Source organism: Alligator mississippiensis, chromosome 1, assembly GCF_030867095.1.
Source record: "Alligator mississippiensis isolate rAllMis1 chromosome 1, rAllMis1, whole genome shotgun sequence".
NCBI classification, from domain to species: Eukaryota; Metazoa; Chordata; order Crocodylia; family Alligatoridae; genus Alligator; species Alligator mississippiensis.
In genome coordinates, this window is record NC_081824.1 from 475,922,229 (window position 1) to 475,932,494 (window position 10,266).

At 61.1% G+C, this 10,266-nt stretch overlaps 1 non-coding gene across 1 annotated transcript; it reads right to left on the bottom strand.

The window, feature by feature from the left end:
- Positions 1 to 685: 685 nt before the first annotated feature.
- LOC132247817 (U2 spliceosomal RNA) lies at positions 686 to 871 on the bottom strand. The gene has a single exon (XR_009459256.1). It is a non-coding gene; the product is annotated as a U2 spliceosomal RNA (small nuclear RNA).
- Between the last annotated feature and the right edge of the window lie 9,395 nt (positions 872 to 10,266).

A 10,266-nucleotide genomic window follows, 5' to 3' on the forward strand; every position in this document is an offset into this window, starting at 1 on the left:
GCCACGAGGCGCCAGGCAAGCTGTTGTAGGGGGCAGTCTTGACTAGGAGCCTTGGGCCGGGAGACGGGGCTTGTGCGTCTCCCCTGCCCACGGGGGGCGCTCCTCCCACCGCACCGTCCATCTCCCCCTGCTCCAAGGCCACGCGACGACAAAACGATGCATGCGCTCACCACGTAGTTGGTGTGTAGCGCATCGTGCTCCAGAAGCCTCGCCTTGGTGTTGTGGCGGCCTCTGGCTCTTCCCAGGCCTTCCAGCTTTCAGTTGTGGCTCGCATCTGACCTCTGAGACGTACCGTACCGTACCGTACCGTACCGCCTGTGTTCAGTTTGGTTCGTTTTGCTTCATAACAGTGACGACAACATCCACAGCTTTCCAGCATCCTAAAGCCCCCGATTTCTGCTGTGACAGAGGATTTCCGTTGTAACAGAGCTGTTCGCAGGGGGTCACCAAGCAGGCTGCCCCTGACACCCCCCCCCCTCAGCTGCACGCTGCTGACCGCGCTCTTCATCCAGGTGCAGGCAGAGGGACCGCTTTCCTCCGGGCAGGCCAGCCACCCCGTCCTTCTCGGACAAGTAGTAGCCTGCCTGCCAGACTGCCGGGGGCCCCTGCCCGGCACCAGCCCCCCCCAGATGTCTCTGACGAAGCGACGAGATCTACTTTTTGACAGCAGCAAGTTCTCCCCGAGGGGAGGTGCACCGCTCCTGGAGGCACTGCAATACCAGGCCGATGCGTGGAGTGGATGGAGCAAGCTCCGAGTCCATCTCCCAGTTCCAAAAATCCATTTAATATAAAGTCCTCACATCGAGGACATATCAGATATTAAACTGATAAGAACAGATTGACTTTTATCAGTAAATGGTAAGGATGGTAAATCCAAAAAAGATGACAAAGCCGATAGGGAAATACAGAACGCCCGGGCGAGGGACTAACAATAGAAGGATGGGGGTGAGGTTGGGAACGCACCTAGGTTACATGCGATACAAAGTTAGCCAACTAAGCCCGGGGGTAAGGGGAGAGGGGAGTGGGGAGGGGGAGGGAGGGGGGGGTTTCGCGACGCTGAGAGAGAAAGAGGATAGAAACACACATACCCGTGACAATGGTCCGCAACGGTGGGAGGAGTGGTCCGAAGATGAAGCGTCTCAGTCTAGATACAGTCTATCGCGGGGGTCCTCTTCGGGTGGCGCTGGGTCGTCGTCCGTCGTTGATGAGTCCTCTTGAAGCGAAGGTCCGTCTGTTGCGGAGGGGGGCGGTTCAGGCGGTCCCCTCCGGGTCCGGTCCGGCGGCTGTTCTCCTGCTGGGGTCCGTGTACTGGCGGTGGCCCGTGATGTGTTCCACGTAGATGTCGCGGGACCACCGGATGGTGTCGGACACCATGAGGCAGCGCATCAGCTTGGCGTAGCGGCGGGAGACGCGGCAGGCGCGCAGGACGCTCTCGTTACTGGGGTCCCAGGCTCCGAGCGTCCCCACGATGAGCGCGTCGACCGTCACGTCGTAGCCGCGGCCCCTCAGGGTGTCGGCCAGCGGGGCGTACTTCTCCCGCTTGCGAGCCCGGGCGTCGGTGAAGGCTTGGCGCCGGTTCTCGAACGGGATGGTGACGTCCACGATGGTGATCTTCTTGGCCTCCTCGTCGGTGATCACGATGTCGGGGCGCATCTGGCTCTCGCAGCCCGGGACGGTGCGGTTGACGGAGACCTGCCCCGCGGCGGCCGGGATGGCCCTCACCAGCCGGTCCTGGACGGCGTTGTGGCGGAGCTGCCAGGCCCTGGCGTGCGGCTTGCAGCTGCACAGCACGTGGGGGAGGGTCTCGGCCGCGTAGCCGCACCGGCGGCACCTCTTGTCCCGGTGGCCGAAGCGGACGGCCCCGTTGAGAGGCAGGCAGTTGAGGCGGGCGCGGTGGAGGAAGCGCCAGTCCGCGAAGCGCGTGAAGCTCCCGCTAGGCATGAAGTGGTTGCTGGCGTCCCACTTCGAGGTGACGTCGAAGACCTTGCCCTGGTCGGGTTTGGCCCTCAGGTCGCCGGCGTATTTGTTGCGGACGGCGTCCTTCAGGAACCTCTCCAGGAAGGTCCTCGTGCGGGGCGTCACGGTCACGGGGTCGGCGTGCGGGGCTGGCTGCAGGGAGACTGCCAGCTCCCGGCGCTCCTCGGTCCAAGTCCAGGCGCAGCCGATGCGCTTCCCGAGGCGGCGCGTGGCGTTGCGGGCTCGGCTCCACAGCGAGGCAAAGTCCCCGCCGTCTCGGCTGAACTCGCCCTCCAGCGAGCCGCTCAGGAAGGTGGCCAAGTCACGTCCGGTGGGTTGCCTGCCGATCCTCTTGCGGGCGGTCTCCTCCAGGGCGCTGGCGGCGATGATACTTACCGTCGCGTCCGGGCAGGTCAGGAGGCGGAAGGCGTGGGTGACCACGGCGATGTCGCCGAGGTCTCCCATGCGGGGCACGTTGGCACCCCCCTGCCGGTAGGGGATGTGCAGGACCTCGTTGCTGGCCCGCAGCGGCAGGTGCAGCCACTTCTTGAGCAGCCGTCGGATCTCGGCGTCCGCCTTCTTGAGGGGGGTCTTGGGGACCGCCGAGCCTCTCAGGACGAACGCGACGCGGGGGATGAGGAAAGTGTTCACCGCGTCGATCTTCTGCCACGGGGCCAGCAGGGACGAGTCCAGTTTGTGCGCGTCCTGCACGATGCCGTTGATGGTTTCCTCCGGCGTCTGCCTGGCCCGGTGGCCGGTGGGCGTCCCCAGGTGGCAGTAGGCCTCCCCGTCGCGCAGGTGCCGCATCGCCTGGCCCTGGATCGTGAGGGTGGAGTCCAGGACGCGGCTCTTCTGCTTCCCGTCGACGTGCAGGGAAGCGCACTTGGCGACGTTGAAACGCAGGCCCATCCACCTGGCCGCCTCCGACGTCACGTCCAGCATCTGCTGCAGCTGGGTGGCGTCGGGGGCGAGGAGCACGAGGTCGTCGGCGTAGGCCAGGACGCTCAGCTTCTCGCCGTAGAGGTCGAGCCCGCCGGGGCCGCCCGCCACGGCTCGAAGGAGCGGTTCCATGGCCAGGTTGAAGATGATGGGGCTGAGGGGGCAGCCCTGCCTCACTCCCGACCGGATGGGGATCTCCGCGGTCTCCCCGTCGGTGGCGCGGACGGTTGTGGTGCAGCCGTGGTAGAGCTCGCGCACCAGGTTGGTGACGCCGTCCGGCAGGCCCAGCTCGCGGAGGGTGTCGAAGATGTGGCGGTGGGGCACGGACCCGAAGGCGTTGGAAATGTCCAGCCACGCCACCGCGCACTGCTTCTTGGTCCTCCGGGCGTTGTCCAGGGCCATCTGGAGGGTGAAATTGTGCTCGTAGCAGCCCTCCGTGGACATGAAGCCCTTCTGGCTTCGGCTGACGGCTCCGCCGGTCACCGCCCAGTCGGCGATGCGGCCCGCCAGGCAGCCGGCGTAGAGTTTCGCGACGGTGGAGCACAGGGTGATGGGTCGCCAGTTGCCCGGGTCGTTCGGGTCTCCCTTCTTGTGGATGAGGACCGTCATGGCCCTCTTCCAGGCGGCGGGCGTGCGCCGGAACTCTCTGCACCTGTTGAAGAGAACAGAAAGAACAAGGCAGCCCGGGTCACGTTTTTTAAGGAGACCGTACCTGATCCCGTCCTTGCCGGGGGCGGTGTCCCTGGTCCTCTTCAGGCGGGCTTCCACCTCCTGCGGCGTGAAGGCGTCCTCGAACCCCTCCGCCGGGGGCACGGGGGTCAGCGCTTCGACGGTCGCGGGGCGTGGGGTGGCGGCATCCGTTGGAGGGTTGAAGACCCTGCTGAAATATCTGAAGAGAGCCTCCCGGGGGACCTGGCAGAAGGCCGAGGGTCCCTCCAGGATTTCTCTCACCGCCTTGGGACGGTTGGCCCGGTACAGCTTCTGGATCCGGGAGGCCGCCGCCGGGTCGTAGCGCTGGCGCCTGGGTCGCCTCTGCGGTTGGGGCCTGTGGTCTCGTCGCGTCGCCGGTCTGTTGTTGTTTCCTCGGGGTTGGCCGGGCCGGGCGGCCGCCGAGAGCTCCTCTGTGAGCCGGGCCACCGAGGCCTCGAAAGCCTCGAAGGTGGTGGCCTGGGAGAGCTCCTCCAGCCAGAGGGTCTGCCACGGAGAGGGCATCCTCTGCTGCGGGGAGGGCTCCGCACCGGGAGATTCCGGCACGCTCGGGGGCCGGAGGGCGCCCGGCGGCTCGGTTCCTCCCGGCGGCTCCGGAATCCTCGGCGGGGCGGGGGCCTCGGGTGGCCCCGGGGGTCCCGGTGGAGGGCTGTCCGGTCGGGGCGTCGCGTTCGGTCGGGGGACCCTGGGCGGAGGCCTGCACGGTGGCGTCGTCGGGGCAGGTCTCTCCGTAGGGCGGTCCTCGGAGGTCTGGTCCGGTGGGGTTGTCGGCGGGGTGGCCGGTCTGGCGGGTCTCCGCGCCGCGGCCTGGGTGCGCCGGGCCGGGGCGGCGGACCTCACCAGCGTGCCGGGTCTCCTCTCTGCTCCGTGGCCTTGGCATACCTTCTGGTGGTTCTTGAGGAGCTTCAAGGCCTCGTATTCGGTGCCGCAGAGGGAGCAGTAAAAAGCTAGGCGCAGCTGGTGGAAGCGCCGCAGGTGCTTGTTCATGTCGCCGTGCGACCTGTACTGTCTCGGCGGGTGGCAGGTCGGGCAGAACAGCTTGCCCGGAAGAGGGAAGGGGAGGAACGTGAGCGCCGTCACGTCTGCTCCTTCCCCTGGGTCGTCCGTGGGGGGGTCCGGCCTCGGGGGGGTTCGGGGCTCCTCCACCAGCGTGGGGAGACCCTTGGGGGGGGCGTCCTCGGGGCCGCCGGGGTCCGGGGGCCGTCGCCGTTCGGGGCCCGTCGTCGTCACCGAGGCGCCGTGGGGGTCCGGAGGGCTCCGCTGTCGCACGGGACGCTCCGTCGTTGTCCGGGGGGCGTCCTCGGGCTCCGGGGTCCTCCGCCGGGAGGCGGCTCTCGTCAGCCGGGGTTCCGGGCTTTGAGAGTCTCTCTGCCTCCGGGGGTGGATCGATGGTCGGGGGTCCGCCGCCGCCTGTCGGGGTCCCGACATCGTGGGGGGGGTGCGTCGGGGTTCTTCGCCGGCTCGGGTTCGCTGGTCTACCCTCCTGGGAGGGTCCTCCGGGATCCGCAGTCGACGTTCCGCCCTAGCTGGGGTCTCCGTGCCTCGAGCGTTCTCGGCAGTGGATCAGGGCGTCCTTGAGACCTGGGGGTGTTGCTCCACGTTCCGTCCTCCGAACCCTGGCGTTCGCCTACCGACCGAGGTCTTCGGCTACTAGCCCGAGCTGGGGTTTTCGCTTTATCGGGGTCCGGCGAGCCAGAGCACCCTTTGGCTACTAACCTGGGAAGCACGGTCGCTTGCGCAACCGGATACCCTTTCGGACGTACTGGCGGCACCGCCTTCTCTAGCCCGTCATGACTGACGAGAACCCTCGCTGCAGCAGGAGAAAGAAAAGCAAGCTGCTAGTCAGCTCACTTTTTGTCTCTATAATTCCGGCAGTCTGCCGGACTGGGTTGGCGCCGGTCCTGGAAGTACTGCAATACCAGGCCGGGCGCGGGGCGAAAGTAAGTGTTTCTCTGTCTTTTTCAGCAATTAAACTGCAAAACCGGGCCGACGTGTGGAGTGGATGGAGCAAGCTCCGAGTTCCGCTCCCGGCACCGGAAAATGCGTTCAATGCGTCAGTCCTCGCATCGAGAACGTAAGAACAGATTTTTTTTTTTTTTTTTATTAAAAGCATCCTTCCTTCACCACCACCAGGAAAAACCTCTCTCCTTCACATCACAGCACAACAAACCTTCCCGTACAAAACTGGAAAGCGCTTGTCTCTTTGTTACAGGTTCAAACTACAAAACCATTTTAGCTCTCCCTTAAGTAACAACGCTGAACATAAAATAACATCACATAACATAACATCTATCCAAACAGTTGTTTACTCCACCTTTCCCACCCCTTTCCTGCCCTCTCACTCCAACAGTTTCTGCCACTCAATACCTTCCCACTCTCCTTCTCCTTTCCGTCGATAGTACCCCAACTCTGCGTACGCTAAATACACACATTCCCGTGGCGCGAAATAAAGCCCCTTCTGTACCAATAAACATCGCGTTTTCCACAGTGCCATCCTTGTACACAACAGTAAAACCCGAATCTCCCATTCCCACGCTTTATGCCTCGCCAGTCCGTACATCGCTCCCTCGTAGCTCACGCAATCCCCCCACCCTATCTCTTTACAAAACTTCGCCACCTTCTGCCAAACCTTCTGTGCATATGAGCATTCCCATAGCACGTGGAACACCGTTTCCTCCCTGCTGCACAGTTCCCTCGGACACTCCCCTGACCTTAGCAGACCCCATTTCCGCTGCTCTGCCCTCACCGGTAGCACTTTCCTGACCGCTCGCCACGCAAAATCCTCGTGCTCCCCCTTCCATCTTTTCCCAACTATCCCCTTCCAGGCCCTTCCCACCTGCCCTTCTGACAACTCTCCTATATCTGCCATCTCATCCTTCGCTCTGATTCCTCTCAGCACCTTCTTTGCTTCTCTCAGTCCCTCGCACCCTAACTCCTCCAGCCCCTTCGCTCTCAAAAAGGCCCAGGCCCGTGCATACCACTTGGGCGGTCTCTCGGCCCACAAGCCCGTCCACCTCTCTCCGTATAATCCCAACCTCCTTAAAAACCTTCCCGCCCAATATCTGCACAACGCCGCCACTTTCCTTCCCTCCAAACCCGCAATTCGCACCACCCCTTTCCAAAAGTGCACGTACAGGAACACCTCTAGTTCCGGCACGCCCCAGCCTCCCAAGTTCTCCCCCTTATATATCTCCCTCCTCGCCACCTTCTCCGTCTGCCCACCCCAGAAAAAGAGACATATCTCCCTTTGCACCCGCCTCACCTGCAACCAGGTAGGCGGGTATACCGTTGCCACAAACAAAATTGTTGGCAGCAGAAACTGTTTCATAATCCCCACCTTTCCCCGAAACGTCAACTTCCTCGTTCGCCACAGTCCTACCACCTTCCTCACCTGCCCTCGAAGCGCCTCCCACGCCCGCTCCCCCTTCCCCTTCACATCCATATAGACTCCCAACACCTTCAAACCCTCCTTCTCTACCTGCCACCCCACCTCCTCCAGCCCGGCCCATTCCCCCACCGCTAACAAACTGCTTTTCCCTGTGTTCACTCGTGGCCCCGCTGCTTCTCCATATTCCTTAATGCTTTCCACCACCCTCTCCAAGGACCCCCTATCCCGCACCATAAACATCACGTCATCCATATACAGAGTCACTCTCACTTCTCCTCCCCCTGGCACCGGTATTCCTCTCACTCTCCCATCTCTCCTCACTCTCTGTGCCAACGGCTCTATGCCGCACACAAACAGCTCCGGAGATAGGGGGCACCCCTGGCGCACCCCTCTCTCCACCCTGAATTCCTCTCCCAAACAGCCCTTCACCGAGATCCTGCTCCTCGCCCCTCTATACAGGGCTCTCACCCACCCCACAAATTTCCCAGGGAAGCCCATCCGGTCCAACACCTTAAACAGGAAACCGTGCTCCAAACTGTCATATGCCTTCTCTAGATCTACACTACCCATCACCACTTTCCACCCCCTTTCTCCCACGTACTCCAAAGTATCTCTCCATACCCACTGCGTATCCCCCAGCCTCCTACCCTTCACTGCACACGTCTGATCTTCCCCCACCACCTCTCCCATCACCTTCCCCATCCTTGTTGCCAGCACCTTTGAGAACAACTTGTAATCCACATTCAATAAAGTAATCGGTCTCCAGTTCTTCAACACTTCCTTGTCCCCTTTCTTATGCAACAACACCACCACCCCCACCGCAAAGCCCTCCCCGACCACCCCTGATTCCATCACCTCCCGAAACATCTCCACCACATCCTCCCCCACCACCCCCCAGAAACGCTCGTAAAATTCAGCCGGCAACCCATCCAAACCCGGCGTCTTCCCCTTCTTCATCTGCCCCAACACCTCCTTCACTTCCTCCTCCGTGACGTCCCTCTCCAAATCCACCCTCTCCCTTTCTTCTACCCTCTTTTCCAGCTCCCCCAAAAACCTCTCCCCCGCCATCCCATCCACCTCTCGCTTTTTATACAGCTCCGCGTAGAAACCTGTCACCTCCTTTAACACCTCCCTTTGCGACTCGACCCGCACTCCCTTCCCTGTCACCACCGCCCCCACTTCCTTGCTCCCTTTTCTAACTCTGCCTGCAAAATACTTCCCCCATTCCTCCCCCTCCCCCATCCACGGAGCCCGTGCTAAAAACATCCTTTCCTGTTCCTTCCCCCGAAACCATTCCTCTACCGCCCGTTTCGCCTCCCCCAGCTCCCGCTTCACTTCCTTTCCCCCCATCGCTTCTCGAATCAGCCCCTGAACCTTCCCCTGCAATCTCCCCAGCTCCTTCCTCTTCTCCCACGCTTGCCGTTTTCCAACTCTACTAAACCACCCCTTGATCTTCTCCTTCATAACCCTCCACCAATCCCAATGTGATTTAAACAGCACTCTTGTTGTTCTCCACCTCTCATATTCCCTCCCAAAGGCTTTACACACCCGTTCGTCGTCCAGCACCCTCGTGTTCAGCTTCCACACCCCCTTCCCTCTCCCTCCCCCGACCTGTAACTGTACCCTCAACATCTTGTGATCACTAAAACCCACTTCCACCACCTCCTTCCTTTCCACCCCCACTCCTTCCGAGACCAACACAAAATCAATTCTCGAAACCTTCTGTCCCCTGGGGTCAATCCTCGTTCCCACCCGCTCTCCCTTCCAGACATCCACCAGCCCCTCTTCCCGAATCCAATTCCCCAAACACCTCCCTGTACTATCCAAACTTCCCCCGCCAACCCCCCCTTCCCTATCTCCTTCCTCGAGAATGCAGTTGAAATCTCCGACAAAAACTTTCTTCCCTCCCCCTCCCCCACATATCGCCAATCTCCGAAAGAATTCCCTCCGTTCCTCCTTCACCGCCGGGGCGTAGACATTGAAAACCCCCACCTCCTCCCCCCCCACCTCCACCTTCATGTGTTGCAGGCGCCCCTCAACTAAGACCTCCACCCCGGTTACTGTTACCCGTGTTTCATCCACTAAGATTCCCACCCCCGCCGCTTTATTTCCACCCGCCCCCGCCCACCACGATCTTCCCTTGTCCCATCTTCTCCGTAGCACCCCGTAATCTTCTTCCCACCCGATCCCACACTCTTGTAAACAAATAATATCAGCCCTCACCGCCCTCAAAAACCCTCCCATCCTTTCCCACCGTTTCTTAGACGCTAGACTCCTCACATTTAAGGAGACAACACACAATGCCCCTGCCATGGCGAGTAGCAACAACAAAAACTTCCCCTTTTTCACACTTCTTCCCCACTCTCACTCTCCGATGTCTCCAGCACGGATTCCACCCCTTTCCGCCATTTCCCAGAAGTTTTCAAACGCTCCCCCACTGCTTTTGGGTTCAAAAATCCCAAAATGTCTGCCGTTTCCCTTTCCCCCTCTCCCTTTTCTTTCTTCTTCCCTTTCCCTCTTTCCTTTCCACCGTCGGTTTGTACCCCCGGCTTCTTCGTCTCCTTTTCCTCCCCGCCGGAGTTCTTCCTTTTCTTGAGATTCCCGTCTCGCCCTTGCTCAATGGCCTCCATCTCCTCCAGTTGTTCTACCCACGCTTTCTCTTTTATACGACTCGGCTTTTGTCCCTTTCCATGTTGCCTTTCCAAATCTGCTACCATACCCCTCAAGTGTTGCAATCCCTCAGCCTCCCTTCCTTCCTCCTCTGTTTTCTGTGTCCACTTCTCCACATTTTCCTCCTCCACCAGCTCTTTGGCTGCCTCTTCGATCCCCTCGTAAACCTTCTCCTCGTTCTCGAATCTTTCCTCAACCTGCGTTTCCTCCACGCACATCTCGTCCCCTTGCTCTGGCACCAACCTCTGCGCCTCCTCCTCCTCCTCCAGTATTCTCGTTTCCTCCCGGGCCTCCTCACGACTCCCCGCCATCCGTACGCGGTTAGCGTAGGACGAGGGGCACGCCTGCTGCGTGTGTCCCTCCTGCCCGCACCCTGGACACACAATGCTCCCTTTACAGAATTGGGCTGTGTGCCCCAGGCCCCGACAGCGGTAACACACAGTAAGGCGACAGAACGCCGCCAAATGCCCCTCTTGCCCGCACCGGTTACACAACTTGGGCTGATCGTGATATACCACGTAACCTCTGCATGGCCCAATTTGCACCGCCGAAGCTAAGTGCTTGACTGCCCCGGGCTTTCCCACCACCTCGCAGAGCGTCACCTT